This window comes from Setaria viridis, chromosome 9 (genome assembly GCF_005286985.2).
Source record: "Setaria viridis chromosome 9, Setaria_viridis_v4.0, whole genome shotgun sequence".
Lineage (NCBI taxonomy): Eukaryota > Viridiplantae > Streptophyta > Magnoliopsida > Poales > Poaceae > Setaria > Setaria viridis.
Genome location: NC_048271.2, coordinates 35,697,293 through 35,713,507, shown reverse-complemented (window position 1 = coordinate 35,713,507; position 16,215 = coordinate 35,697,293).

Sequence of the window (16,215 nt, the reverse complement as noted above, 5' to 3'; positions counted from 1 at the left end):
TAACTCATGAAATTTACTACAAACTTGCTTTGCAAGCTACAATTGGACGATTTTGTTCAGTGAGTTGAATAACTCATTAGAATTTTACAGACTTGCTATTACAAGCCGTACTTGGGCGATTTTGCCCAGGGAGCCGAATAGCTCATTGTAGTTGTGCAGACTTGTTATTACAAGTCGCGATTAGGCAGAAACACGTAGTTGAATTACGATGAAAATATGACTACTTTATTGAATTGTAAATCTATAGCTAGGGCCAATAGTCGATTTACATGAATATGCAAATCTAAATTAGGGATAAAATTGATAGAGTTGCTCGATGTTCCATGAGTTGTCGACGTCTTCACCTGAGGGGTGTTGTAATCGATGTGATCAAGGTCCAGTGACTTTGGAGATGATAAAATGTCCCTCCCATGGTGAGTTGAGTTTGTGCAGCCCTTTGGGTCCTGGATACGGCGAAGGACCATGTCGCTTATGTTGAACGATCGTTCTTTGATGTTTCTGTTGGAGGTATGCCCTAGAGGCAATCATAGAGATGATGATATTCCATTTGTATCCATGATTTGTATATTATGTTCATTGAATATCCATTGAAGGCTACTTGAATTGATTTGCAATTATGTGAATTGTATGTGAAACTCTTTACTTGTATGGTTATTCTAAAGTTGTCCCTAGTCGGAGTTCATGTGAGGACACACATGAATATTAGACTAGCACATGTATTAGTTGATGACTATGTTTCACAAGTCATGGACATGGAGATGTTGAACTAATAATGTGGACACATGTGGAGACATGTGCTAGGACTGACCCAACACGAGAAGTAGTTCTCTCTTTAAACAACATATACGCTTTGTCCTTAGACCTGAGATTGTCGCATGTATTGTAGATGTGGATCGACCTACTTAGGGGCTATCAAACGCTACGCCGTAACAGGGTAGTTATAAAGGTAGCTTTCGGGTTTGTCAAGAAGCATGCTATGAGACATGGTCAATCAAGATGGGATTTGCCCCTCTCTGATTGAGAGTGATATCTCTGGGCCCCTCGAGTGATCGGATCCGAAAATGCATGGCCATGCTACGTACGGTTAAGAGTTAACCTACAAAGGGATTCCGAATCACAGGATCGAGAAAGAGCGGTCGGCTTGAAGCTATACCAAATATCGTGAGGCAAAGGGAATAGCATGTATATTATGTTGTGATGGTTCGTCTGATATGATCTTCGTGTGCGTATAGGAGTTGGCACGTCTTGCTAGAGGCCGCTACCGACTATTGGGCCGAGTAGGAGTACTCGGGCCATGTCTATACGTATCCGAACCCATAGGGTCACACACTTAAGGGGCTGGAAGCCCAATTCGGATCTGATCCGAGCTGGATTAGGTTTAGAAGTACTAATGGGCCTCGGACCCAGAGGCCCGTTAGGAACCTCTATAAATAGAGGGGTGGGGGCGCCCTAGGGTTTACACCTTTTTGGCGAAACACACCTGCCGCGCCTCCCACGCCCTCGCCTGTTGCAACTCGCGGATCTAGCAGTCCGGCTTGCGACGCTTCCTCCCTGCACGTGTGGATACCTTGGAGGTGTTGCGCCTGCAGCACTTGGACGAGCCGCCGACGAGCCACGACGAGCCGACGACAAGCCGCGGCACCGGAGGCGATCTTGCTGCACGTGGACGAGCTGCTGAGGAGCTGCTGGACGTGATCGACTACGTACGACTACGTTGATCGACTACGTACGACTACGTGATCGTCTTCACTGCATCGACGCATATCTACATCTTCCGCACCAGTAGTGCGTCGAGTGGTAATCCCGTGATCCTTATACGACAGTTCTTCCTGGTTATACGCGGTAGAATTTTTAAATTGCGCTAGTGTAGCCTACCTCATAACCCAACAGTGGTATCAGAGCTGTAGCTGCTTAGTTTTGGATTCGGGATGTGTGCATATGGAGATATGCGAGTTTTCCGTTTGATCTATGTCCTGGTTTCGTGCCCTTGCTGCAATGGTAGTGTAACGACATACTCCTACCGGTCGGTTTCCGCCATCGGAGTTAAGTGATACACGTAAATCCAGTTACAGTGAGCGAAGATCAATATGATTGGTCGAATCGAAATCCAGGGTCATACGCCAGACGCATTAGATGTGCAATAGTAGATGAGATCTACTGCCGGGGTCGGGATTTTTGCCGTATGCGTATGCTTCGGTAAAACAGCCGTAACTTTTCGGTACGATCTCGGATCGAGGTGAATTGTATATGAAAATTGATCTACAGAAAAAGTTACACATGATTACGACGAACTTTGTCGGTTTTGGCGAAATTAGATTTCCCAAATTCGGCCTCTAAGATGGAGTTTCGGGCCTCTGAAGTTTGGAACGTTAGAACGCCTAACTCTGTTTTGCAGGATGTATGTATGTATCTTGTGATCAGTATGGCCCCCTTTGTGTATGTGATGCATGAGTGTAACTCATTCGTGACCTGCGTGTCGCGCGTACGGCAACACGGCAGGAGCCATAAGTGTTGTCACATTAATGTATTTAATGGTCTGCGTAACAATCTGTGATGATCCAAGCAACTATGTAATCTTCATTACTAGCTTCCTTACTAGCTATTAGGCGTAATAGCATGTTCTAGTTCTTGGAGGACTCATCACCAGAAGGATGGCGCACATGGAACATGGAGATGGAGATCACCATGGTGAACATATTCTATGGAGATGGAGATCGCCATATGAAAACGGGCCATACTGTGTAACAACTATGTGAATGCTATTCTATTTATGTTTTACTTTCTGCATGCTGTGATGTTAGAAGTAGAACGATCCCTCACAAAGTTTAAGTTAGTATGCCCTCCCAACTAAAACTTGCACCGTCCCATGTCTTGTACAATTAGTGGTGGGTCTATGAAATTAGGGAGCCACTAGTTTTCCTTGACTAGACGGGTTTGTGTCGGACACTTACGCGCATAAGGGTTGGTTTGCTTAACAAGGTTATCTTAACGGTTAAGGATCTTGGGGCATAAAGGTTGGGCGCCGAGACATAGAGATGTCACCCAACAACAGGAGTCATAGGTGATATGATTAGCAAAAGTTGCTTACCGATCTACCTTGTTTGCTAGCGGTGATGCTAAAGCTCACTAGTGGACTTGTTAGTTGTGGATCCTGAATCACTAAGTTTCAATAGAGGGATATTGATTTTAGTGGGAGTAGATTCTGTTAAAATAGTTTAATGTGATTTGCTCTATCATGGATACGTTTGTCTTAGTGTATTTTGCATTACTTTGTTGTAGATTAAATGACACCTAGCAGCACTACACCGTTTGCTTTGCGTTCGGTCCTTGAGAAGGACAAGTTGAATGGAACAAATTACTCGGATTGGATCCGTAACCTGAGAATTGTTCTCAGGGCTGAGAAAAATGAAGATGTTCTAGACAACCCACTACCAGAAGAACCTACTGATGATGCACCCACTGCTGCTAAGAATGCTTACAAGAAAGCATGTGATGCTAACCTCGAAGTAAGCTGCCTTATGCTTGCTTGCATGGAACCCGAGCTGCAGATGCAGTTCGAAACAAACCATGAGGCGCACGATATGATCGTGGCGCTTAGAGACATGTTCCAAACACAGGCCAGGACTGAAAGGTTAAATGTGTCTAAGGCCTTTGTTGAGAGCAAGCTAGCAGAAGGCGCAATAGTAGGACCACACGTAATCAAGACGGTTGGTTACACTCAACGGTTGGAGAAGCTAGGCTTCCCACTGGGCCAAGAGTTGGCCACTGATTTCATTCTTTCGTCTCTTCCGCCTAGCTATGGGAACTTCATCTCGAACTACCATATGCATGGGACGGAGAAGGGTCTGAATGAGCTGTGTGGCATGTTTAAAACAGCAGAGGCTGACATCAAGAAAAGCGCTAGTACCAGCCATGTGATGGCGATACAGAACAAGCCTAGCTTTAAGAAAAAGGGCAATTCTTGGAAGAAGAAGGGCAAGGCTGGAACGTCCAAACCAAACCCACCGCCCAAGGTTAAAGCTGGACCTGGACCTGCTCCAGACAAAGAGTGCTTTTACTGTCATGAACTTGGTCACTAGAAGAGAAACTGCAAGCAGTACCTAGCTTCCTTGAAGAATGGCGGAAGTAAGAGTACTTCTACCTCAGGTACGCTTGTTGTTAATGTTATAGACAACATATTTCTCGCTGATACAATTATTAATTCTTGGGTATTTGATACCGGATCGGTTGCTCATATTTGCAATTCGATGCAGGGAATGATAAGAAGTAGAAGCGTGGAAAGAGGAGAAGTTGATTTCCGCGTGGGCAATAATGCAAGAGTTGCTGCGTTGACCGTCGGGACGATGCAACTCCACCTCCCGTCAGGATTTATTATGGAGTTGAATAATTGTTATTTTGTTCCTAGTTTAAGTCGAAACATTTTATCTCCTTCATGCTTGATGAAGGATGGTTATTCATTTGCGAGTGAAAACAATGGTTGTGTGATCTCTAAGAATAATATGTTTATGGCTTTTGCACCCATTGTGAATGGATTATTTGTTTTAAATCTTGATGGTTCACCTGTCTGTAATGTAAGTGCTAAAAGGCCTCGGCCTAATGATTTGAGTCCTACCTACTTGTGGCATTGTCGTTTGGGTCATATAAGTGAAAAGCGCATGAAGAAGCTCCATTCTGATGGACTTCTAACTTCGTTTGATTTTGAATCATACGAGACATGTGAGGCTTGCTTGCTAGGCAAGATGACCAAGACGCCTTTCACAGGATTTCCTGAGAGAGCAGTAGACTTGTTGGAACTCGTACATAGTGATGTATGCGGACCAATGAGCACGACGGCTAGAGGAGGATTCCAATACTTCATAACTTTCACTGATGATTTTAGTAGATATGGCTATGTCTACTTGATGAGGCACAAGTCTGAAACCTTTGAAAAGTTCAAGGAATTTCAGAATGAAGTTGAAAATCAGCGTGGCAAGAAAATTAAGGCCTTACGATCTGATCGTGGAGGCGAGTATTTGAGCCACGAGTTTAGCAATCATCTAAAGAGTTGCGGAATTGTTCCACAACTTACGCCGCCTAGAACACCTCAGAGAAACGGTGTGTCCGAGCGACGTAATCAAACTTTGTTAGACATGGTTCGATCAATGATGAGCCAGTCGGACCTACCATTGTCATTTTGGGGATACGCTCTAGAAACAGCAGCTTTCACACTTAATAGGGTACCATCTAAATCCGTAGTTAAGACATCATATGAGATATGGACTGGAAAGGTTCCTAGTTTGTCTTTTCTAAAGATTTGGGGATGTGAAGTCTTCGTCAAGCGACTTCAGTCGGACAAGATCACACCCAAGTCGGATAAGTGCATTTTCGTGGGATATCCAAAGGAAACTTTGGGATATTATTTCTACAACCGATCAGAAGGCAAAGTGTTTGTCGTTCGGAACGGTGTTTTCCTAGAGAAAGAGTTTCTCAAAGGAGAAAAGAGTGGAAAGACAGTGCATCTTGAAGAAGTTCAAGATGAGCCGATCGGGCAAGAATCAATGAGTGATGCTAACGTAGCAGAACAAGTTGAGATACCCATGGCAAGAGAAGCACCGCCACAACCACGAAGGTCGGCAAGGCTCCGCGAAATGCTGGAAATATTATTGTTGGACAATGATGAGCCTGCGACATATGCAGAAGCAATGATGGACCCAGACTCCGAAAAATGGCAGAGTGCCATGCAATCCGAAATAGAGTCCATGGGAGACAATCAAGTTTGGAACTTGGTTGACCCGCCTGATGGTGTTAAAGCCATAGAGTGCAAGTGGATCTATAAGAAGAAAAAGGACATGGATGGAAATGTTCACATCTATAAAGCACGACTTGTCGCAAAAGGTTTCCGACAAGTTCAAGGAGTTGACTACGACGAGACCTTCTCGCCCGTAGTGATGCTTAAGTCCATTCGGATTATTCTAGCTATAGCTGCATATTTTGATTATGAGATATGGCAGATGGATGTCAAGATAGCTTTCCTGAATGGAAACCTAGCTGAGGACGTGTATATGATACAGCTCGAGGGTTTTGTCGATCCGAAAAATGCTGGAAAGGTATGCAAGCTTCAGAGATCCATTTATGGATTGAAGCAAGCATCTAGGAGTTGGAACATTCGTTTTGATGAAGTGGTCAAAGGGTTTGACTTCACCAAGAACGAAGAAGAGTCTTGTGTTTACAAGAAGGTTAGTGGGAGCTCTGTAGTATTTCTAATCTTATATGTGGATGACATATTACTGATTGGAAATAACATTCCTATGCTTGAGTCCGTAAAGACTTCACTGAAAAATAGTTTTTCGATGAAGGACTTAGGGGAAGCGGCATATATTCTGGGCATTAAGATCTATAGAGATAGATCGAGAAGGCTTATAGGTTTAAGCCAAGATACTTACATTGACAAAGTGTTGAAGCGGTTCAGCATGGAAGAGGCAAAGAAAGGGTTCTTGCCTATGTCACATGGCATACATCTCAGCAAGACTCAGTATCCTTCGACTGCTGATGAGCGGGATCGCATGAGTAGAGTGCCATATGCCTCGGCTATTGGATCTATCATGTATGCAATGATAAGTACTCGCCCAGATGTTTCATATGTGCTAAGTATGACAAGCAGACACCAATCTGATCCAGGTGAGAGTCACTGGACAGCGGTGAAAAACATTCTTAAGTACTTGAGAAGGACTAAAGATATGTTCCTCGTCTATGGAGGTGAGGAGGAGTTCGTTGTAACAGGTTACACCGATGCTAGTTTCCAAACCGACAGAGATGATTCAAAGTCACAATCAGGATTTGTGTTCACACTGAATGGTGGTGCTGTTAGTTGGAAGAGTTCCAAGCAGGAGACGGTGGCCGATTCTACGACAGAAGCCGAGTACATCGCGGCTTCGGAAGCCGCGAAGGAAGGTGTTTGGATAAGGAATTTCCTCATTGAGCTTGGTGTGTTACCGAATGCGTCCAGCCCATTGAATCTCTACTGTGATAACAATGGGGCAATTGCGCAAGCAAAGAAACCAAGGAACCACCAGAAGAACAAACACGTAATGCGGCGATTTCATCTCATTCGAGACTTCGTTAACCGGGGTGAGATCAAGATATGCAAAATACATACGGATCTGAACATTTCTGATCCGTTGACAAAACCACTTCCGCAGGCTAAGCATGATGCGCATGTAAGAGCTATGGGTATTAGGTACCTTCTAGATTGACTCTAGTGCAAGTGCAAGTGGGAGACTGTTGGAGGTATACCCTAGAGGCAATCATAGAGATGATGATATTCCATTTGTATCCATGATTTGTATATTATGTTCATTGAATATCCATTGAAGGCTACTTGAATTGATTTGCAATTATGTGAATTGTATGTGAAACTCTTTACTTGTATGGTTATTCTAAAGTTGTCCCTAGTCGGAGTTCATGTGAGGACACACATGAATATTAGACTAGCACATGTATTAGTTGATGACTATGTTTCACAAGTCATGGACATGGAGATGTTGAACTAATAATGTGGACACATGTGGAGACATGTGCTAGGACTGACCCAACACGAGAAGTAGTTCTCTCTTTAAACAACATATACGCTTTGTCCTTAGACCTGAGATTGTCGCATGTATTGTAGATGTGGATCGACCTACTTAGGGGCTATCAAACGCTACGCCGTAACAGGGTAGTTATAAAGGTAGCTTTCGGGTTTGTCAAGAAGCATGCTATGAGACATGGTCAATCAAGATGGGATTTGCCCCTCTCTGATTGAGAGTGATATCTCTGGGCCCCTCGAGTGATCGGATCCGAAAATGCATGGCCATGCTACGTACGGTTAAGAGTTAACCTACAAAGGGATTCCGAATCACAGGATCGAGAAAGAGCGGTCGGCTTGAAGCTATACCAAATATCGTGAGGCAAAGGGAATAGCATGTATATTATGTTGTGATGGTTCGTCTGATATGATCTTCGTGTGCGTATAGGAGTTGGCACGTCTTGCTAGAGGCCGCTACCGACTATTGGGCCGAGTAGGAGTACTCGGGCCATGTCTATACGTATCCGAACCCATAGGGTCACACACTTAAGGGGCTGGAAGCCCAATTCGGATCTGATCCGAGCTGGATTAGGTTTAGAAGTACTAATGGGCCTCGGACCCAGAGGCCCGTTAGGAACCTCTATAAATAGAGGGGTGGGGGCGCCCTAGGGTTTACACCTTTTTGGCGAAACACACCTGCCGCGCCTCCCACGCCCTCGCCTGTTGCAACTCGCGGATCTAGCAGTCCGGCTTGCGACGCTTCCTCCCTGCACGTGTGGATACCTTGGAGGTGTTGCGCCTGCAGCACTTGGACGAGCCGCCGACGAGCCACGACGAGCCGACGACAAGCCGCGGCACCGGAGGCGATCTTGCTGCACGTGGACGAGCTGCTGAGGAGCTGCTGGACGTGATCGACTACGTACGACTACGTTGATCGACTACGTACGACTACGTGATCGTCTTCACTGCATCGACGCATATCTACATCTTCCGCACCAGTAGTGCGTCGAGTGGTAATCCCGTGATCCTTATACGGCAGTTCTTCCTGGTTATACGCGGTAGAATTTTTAAATTGCGCTAGTGTAGCCTACCTCGTAACCCGACAGTTTCGATCCTGGTAGCAGTGAAGGCCTTCAAGGTATCATGCGAACTGGACGAGTGCTGCGTAGCGAGCTCTTTGAGGCTGCCAATGTCTAGATGCCTTATTTCCTCTTCTGTGCCTTCCTTGTATTGCTCGACTATTGGAAATTTCCACATGACATTGGCAGGTAGAACAACTTTGGATCCGTAGACCAGGAAGTAGGATGATTGCCCTGTAGACTTGCACGGCTGGGTAGATAGCCCCCGGAGGATATTGGGTAGTTTTGTGAGCCACTTGCCTCCTTTCGTGTTTCCGATATCATGCAGCCTTTTCTTAAGAGCTTCCAGTATCATCCCATTGGCGCGTTGAACCTAGCCATTGGCCCGCAGATGAGCGACATAGACATACCGGACATCGATCCTACTGTTTTCGCAGTATGCCCAAAACCCATGGTTGTTGAAGTTTGAACCTAGGTCTGTGATTATGCGATTAGGGAAGTCGTAACGATGAACAAGCTCGTCGAGGAAGTTGAGTACTCTGTTTGCTTTGGGGCAGGTAACTGGCTTCACCTCAATCTACTTGGTAAACTTGTCAATGGCCACCAGAACTCGGTTGAATCCTCCAGGCGTGGTGGGTAGTGGTCCAATCGTGTCTAACCCCCAGCATGCGAAGGATCAAGACGGTGGTATGGTGATCAGCTTGTAGGCAGGGACATGTTGCTGCTTGGCGAAGAATTGGCATCCTTAGCATCGGCGGACTAGTTCCTCGGCGTCAGTTAGAGCTGTAGGCCAATAGAACCCTAATCTGAAAACTTTACCCATGATTGTGCGTAAGGACGTGTGGTTGCCATAAATTCCTGTGTCGATCTCCTCCAGTATGTCCTTGCCGTCTTGCCGTGATACGCACTTCACGACTACTCCTGACGATGCGCCTCTTTTGTAAAGCTTGTCTCCGACTAGAACATAATTCTTGTTGCGTCATAAGACTTGTTCTTCCTCGGTCTTGTCTGAACCTGAGTAGTTTCCCAAACATCACGCCAAAGATGCACTTTGTCGGGTTAAGCTTCCACCGGAACTCTCACAAATTTGCAAAAGTTTCTTCTAGATCCACAATCAAGTCGTCGGGATTTCTGATCTTTACGACCACGTTGTCCATGTACACCTCCATATTGTGGTGTAGCTACTTCTTGAAGCACTCCTGGATTGCCCGTTGATAAGTAGCGTCTGCGTTTTTCAACCCGAAAGATATTATTGTGTAGCAGAAAGCTCCGTATGGGGTGATGAACACGGTCTTGATCTGATCTTCCTCCTTGAGAGCTATCTGGTGATACCTCGAATAACAATCGAGGAAACAGAGTAGGACGCATCCAGTTATGGAGTTGATGGCTTGATCGATCCTAGGGAGCCCGAAGGGATCTTTTGGACAGTGATTGTTGAGGTCTGTGTAGTCGACACACATCCTCCACTCATAATTATTTTTCTTTTGCACCAGTATGGGATTGGCGAGCCACTTTGGATGATGGACTTCTTTCATGAAGCCCGCTACAAGTAGTTTGGCCAGCTCTTTCTTGATGGCTTCCCTTCTGTCTTGAGCAAATCATTTTAGGCATTGCCTTTATCGTGTAGCTTTTGGAGTCATGTTGAGTCAGCGCTCCATCAACTCCCTGGGCACCCCCGTCATGTTCGCTGGTTTTCACGTGAAGATGTCTTGGTTGGCATGGAGGAAGGTGACGAGCGTGTTTTCCTATTTAGGATCCAGCCCTGTGCCAATCAGGGCTGTTTTGGAGCTATCACCAGTCTCAAGGTTAATGGCTTTGATATCTACTTCACTTGCTAGCTTGACCTTGGTTGCCCCCGACTTCTTTTTAGGAATCTCGAGATCTGATGGAGACAGCTTATTGAATACGGTGAAACCTTGCATCATCGAGTTTGGTACTTGGGTAGTTGCTACTAGTTCCACAGCTTCTGTGTCGCAGTCATACTACCTCTTCAAGTCTTCGTGCAGAGAGAGTACTCCCTTGGGTCCTAGCATCTTGAGTACTAAGTACACATAGTGCGGGATGACCATGAATTTGGCCAATGCTGGTCTTTCGAGGATGGCGTGGTATGATGTTTCAAAGTCCGCTATCTCGAACCGGATGTATTCTGTCTGTTAGTGTTCTTTGGTCCCAAAGGTAACTGGCAAAACCCCCTGTCCGAGAGGTACAACCGCGTTGCTCGGGACGATCCCATAGAATGGAGAGTTCATTGGGGTGAGCATATTGGTGACGTCAAGACCCATCTTCTTCAGTGTCTTGGCGAACAGGACGTTGAGACCGCTACCGTCGTTGATGAGTACTTTAGTAAGTCTAGAGCCAACGAGGGGATACCGTCCTAGATCTGAGAAACTAGTCCATTGGTCTTTTCTGGAGAAGGTAATTGGTACCTCGGACCATTTGAGGAACATTGGCATAGCAAGTTCAATGGATATTATCTCTCAAAGAGTGAGCTTCTGGGACCGCTTAGTAGCAGTACCTGAGGATCCACTGACGATGACGGTGACAGTGTTGGATGGGTTCTGGAACTTGCCATTGTCACCATCATCTTCATCTTCCTTGGCCTTGCCCTTGTCTTTGGTGCCAGATGGCTCTGGAAGGTCCTTCATAACTCTTCGTAGACTGAAATAATCTATCACAAAGTGCTTGTGGTATGGGTGCCATGAGCACTATTTCTTCAGGAGTTCGTTGAACAAGGGCCTGTCTTGATTCCTGTCGCCACCTTTCTTGGACGACTGTGAAATTGCCGCGACAGTATTGTCTAGCTTGCACTTGCGGTTGTGACCTCCCAAGTAGTTATTTCAGTTGTTATTGTTGGGGCGATCGTTGCGGTTCTTGTTGTTGCGTTGGCTATTGTTCTGATTGTTGTTGTTCTAGCCCTTGTTGCGATTGGACTCGAACCTTTTGATCTCCCTGTCTTCTTCATTTTCCCACGTCTGTACCATGATCTTGAGAGATTTGACATCAGCGGGGCATCTTCTGCCAAAGTCCTGGAACATCTGGCGGTCATGGAGGCCGTTTTGGAAGCAGTCAATAACGTCGCGCTCCGTAACATCCACGATTGTAGCCTTCTTGTCGAAGAAGCAATGTAAATAGCTCCGTAGGGTCTCGCATTCTTGTTGTTTAACTTGAGACAAGTCGATCCTATTGCCAGGACGCTGCATTGCCCCTGCGTAGTTGTTGGTGAACACTTCCTTGATGTCCTTCCACGAGTCGATGGAGTTCTTATCCAAAGATTCGAGCCATGTGAGTGGCACCGCCCTCATGCAGATGGGGAAGTAGATGACTTCGGCGTTGTCGTTTCTCCCAACTGCTTGTACTAATAGCGAGTAGCACCAGAGCCATTGGACTGGATCCTGCTTGCCATCGTACCTGCTGATACCTGAGGGTTTGAACTTTTCGGGTAGAGTCGTTCTCCTCACACGTCTTGAGAAGGCGGGGGACCCGTCAGTATCATCTCATGGGTGTTTGACTTGTTGCTCGCGCTCGCGGTGGCGTCTGTCAATGATCGTACGGGCATCGCGGCTAGCGTTGATCTTGTTGCGAAGGTCTTCTACTGGGTGTTTAGGCTCTAGGTTAGCCCCACAGTGGCCACGACCTCCCGAGGGTCCTACCCGACTAGCTTCAGCTCTGGCTTGGCTTGGTCTGGCGCCTCCAAGTTGACTTGGTCTGGACAGAGGGCCTCTATGGCTGCTGCCATGTTGACTTCGCTGGGATAGGGAGCGTTGGACTGACTGTATTGGATTTTGTTGATCGAGTTGTTCATACGCGAGTTCTGCCAGTTCAGCCAACTGTCTTGTGTACTTGTTCTGAGGCATCACGACGGTAGCCAGGGAGTACGATGGTGACGCGTTTGAACTGCTTCAAAGGTGTTATCCAGGTTCTGGATTGGTAGGTCTGCTGCAAGGCAGCGGCGGCGCTCGGCTCTTGTGGCGTTTCCTGCTCGTCGTCAAGTTCTTTGAGCTTCGGTCTCTTCTCCAACATTGTTGGCGGTGAGTTCATCCTGTGAGATGTCATCCGGGTGACACTCATGTTGCGGGTTTCTGTTCCATTGCTCTTCTTATTCATCCTCTTGTCCAGTAATGATGGCGAAAAGTTCTTGCTCTAAAGAGTGGCTTCCCGAGCTTGAAGTGATGACCTCTGAGGTGCCGCCTTCCTCGTAGATGGGCAATAGTACAGGAGAGTGTCAAGGTAGGAGATGAGGTGTGAATCGTCATCTTTGGCAAGAGCGGGTGGGGTCATGTTGGGCTAGTAGATGAATCTGCCTTGCGAAGTTGATGTAATTACCAGGCCTGCTGCGGACCTGATAAAGAAGTCTCCTCATCCGAATCCGATTAGTAGTCAAGGTCCTCGATCGTATCCGTATCGAATTGTGATCTGGATAGGGCAGCCTGATAAATAGTGGCCACGTTGCGGAGTCTGAACGGGAATCGACTCGGGTGGTAGTCCGACTTGCAGGATGGCTTAAGTGATGGCTCATGAAAGTCAATCTGACTGGTAGGAGAAGTCGAGTTGAACTCGGACTCATCCCCCCAGCCTCTAACTAGGTCAGAAATTAAAAATTCACCAAAATTCTCGATGAGATACTCCAGAGCTTGGCGCTGGAGCTTCATGGTTTGCTGCTTCTTCTCCATGGTCGACGCAATGTGGCGGTGGAAATTTCCAGCACCATCTGCGATGTAAACCCAAGAGCCGACGACAAACATCGCGACTGCTTCGAACGCAACAATTGGCTTGATGATGACTTGCGCCATCGAGTTCGCCAGTGGATTCTCGGCGAGTGCCCCTACCTGGCACGCCAGCTTTTGGTGTTTAGACTCGGCAACCTACTGAGGGGGTTGCTCGAGGTAGTATTTTGGTTAGTGGGGCTCGTCGAGATCAAGAACTAGAAGGTAAACACAGATACACGATTTAGACAGGTTCGGGCTGCTAGATTGCGTAATACCCTACGTCCTGTGTGTTGGTTGGATTGAATCGCTTTGGAGGGGGTCCCTTCCTCGCCTTATATTACTGGGGGCAGGGTTACAGGTCGGTTGGTTACAAGAATACTAGTCGGATACGACTAAATGAGTTATACTCTTACTACAACGAGTACTTTCCTAATCCTCGACTAGTTCCTGTCTTTCCATGTAGACTACGCTGTCATGCGCCATGGTCTCCATCTCAGATGTGTCTCGGTGTCCAGCCCCATATTTAGGATTGTCCAAACCTTCTGGTGGGCCCATAGATGTTTGTACGATATAGCCTCTCTACGAATAACAAGTACCGTGTCTTATAATATTTTTTCTTGCAGACTGACTTTACTTACACTAGTTAAGCATCTTTCCTGTACATTGAAAGCGACTCTTCTTTAAGTCGGGAGCAATAGAAAATTATTAGGTGAGATTAAATGCTTAAAGCATCGTGCTGTTAACTCTTCTTCTTTATTTCTTTCTGTGTTCTTATTTCCTTTTTATTTTTCCATGCTTACTTTATATTTGTTTATATCATTTTCTTTCACAATATTAAAGTGTTCTTTTCCTCTTCTATCTTCTTTAGGTCATATTTATTATTTCTTTTTATGTTTTTGTCTTCTTTCCCTAACCTATCATTTTATTTGTCTCTCCCTTACTCCCCATCTCATGTTTTCATTTTTCATCCTCGTATTTCTTATTCTATTCTTTTTTATCCATTCTTTCTTCACTTATTCCATTATTATCATTAGTACGTTTTCATCCCTCCTTTACTTGATATATATTTTTTGTCTATTTAAATTTTTCATAGATTCTAATATTTATTTAATATTCCTTCCGAATACCTAATTTATCTTTCATTCTTTTCTTTTTTTAATTTTCCTTTCTCTGTTGTTTTTCTTATTTTTACTCCTTTACTTTTTATTATTTATGATCTTGCATATATTTTCCTTAGTACATAATTAGCGAAAAGGTGCCTTCTAATTTTATATTTTAAATTACTCCACTGGAGAGTTTTGGCTACTACTTAGTATAGTTAGTTGTTCTATATATGTTCCATATCCATAATGTATTTGTTCCAAGTGTGCAACTTTTTGTTCGATGAGTTCATATATTTTGTTCTCGGTGTATAAATATTTGTTCTATGAATTTCTACAATTTGTTCGAGATATATAGATATTTTATTCCATAATTTGTTCGATGTGTACAACTATTTTGTTCCGTGGGTTTATATAGTTTGTTTTGGGCTTATAATTTTTTGTTCCATGAATTCATATAATCTGTTCGATAAGTATAATTATAATTTGTTCTTAATGTTCATTCTACTGTTTTGTCCTACATGACCAAATTTTCAATCTATCGTTCGCGTCACACAATCACTTGTTTTGATGTTCAATATTTTATTCATTATTTATATTATTTGTTCACCATGTTACTTTTTTCGCATGAAACAATCATTTGTTCTAGTTACTCAAGTACCTGTTCGCTGTAATCAAAATTAATATTTTGTTTAAAAATATATTTTTAAAAAAAATTCACCTAAACATAGTCATATGTGGTCTTCTTTGAAGATCTTATCATAAGAAATATAGTGATGCAATCAGAATTTTATTTTGATCATTAGTTTGAGATTTATAGCTTTTTTTAGGTTCGGATATGTATGCATGTGAATGATGTCATCATTTTTTTGTCTTCTATTGCATGCATGCACACATTGAATGTGCTTCCTGCATCTCATTGTATAAGGGCCTGTTTGGCTCCCACATGGTAAAGTTTAGCACGTGTCACATCGGATATTCGATACTAATTAGGAGTATTAAACATAGGCTAATTACAAAACTAATTGCACAGATGGAGTCTAATTCGCGAGACGAATCTATTAAGCTTAATTAGTCCATGATTTGACAATGTGGTGCTACAGTTATTATTTGCTAATGTTGGATTATTTAGCCTTAATAGATTCGCCTTGCAAATTAGCCTAAGGGTTCTGCAATTAGTTTTATAATTAACTCATGTTTAGTCCTCCTAATTAGCATCCGAACATCTGATGTGACACGTGCTAAAGTTTAGCACATGATATCCAAACACCCCCTAATAACACATTGAATGTGTTGTTGGTGCCCGATGGGCTAAGCTGCTGCAGCACAGACTACTTTGTCTTCAGGCGACAATTGTTGAATCTGTTACCTTCGGTGATGCATAGGCACACCCCAGGGGAGCGTGAAGGGGAGCGAATGGAGGAGATGTGAAAAGCATCTTAGCCCCTTAAGTGGGTTTTGATGGATTAATGATGCAACCTTATGTGTTTAATGAACTTTCAAGTGCATAAGCAAGTTTAAAGGAATGATGGACATGGAGCATTTATGATTGACCCCACAAAAAGGAAATGAATAGATAAAGGTTAAATTTATTTTTGGTTTGATTTGTATAATAGGAATGCCGCACTATTAAGAGGGACGCGTAAACATTGGTCTTTACGTTAAAAAAGGTGCTTAAGATGATCTAACCAACCTATGAGAGACACCTTTGCACCTGCACATCACATAGGGATACTTAGAATGGTGTGCTCAAGATGATCTAACCAACCTATGAGAGACACCTTTGC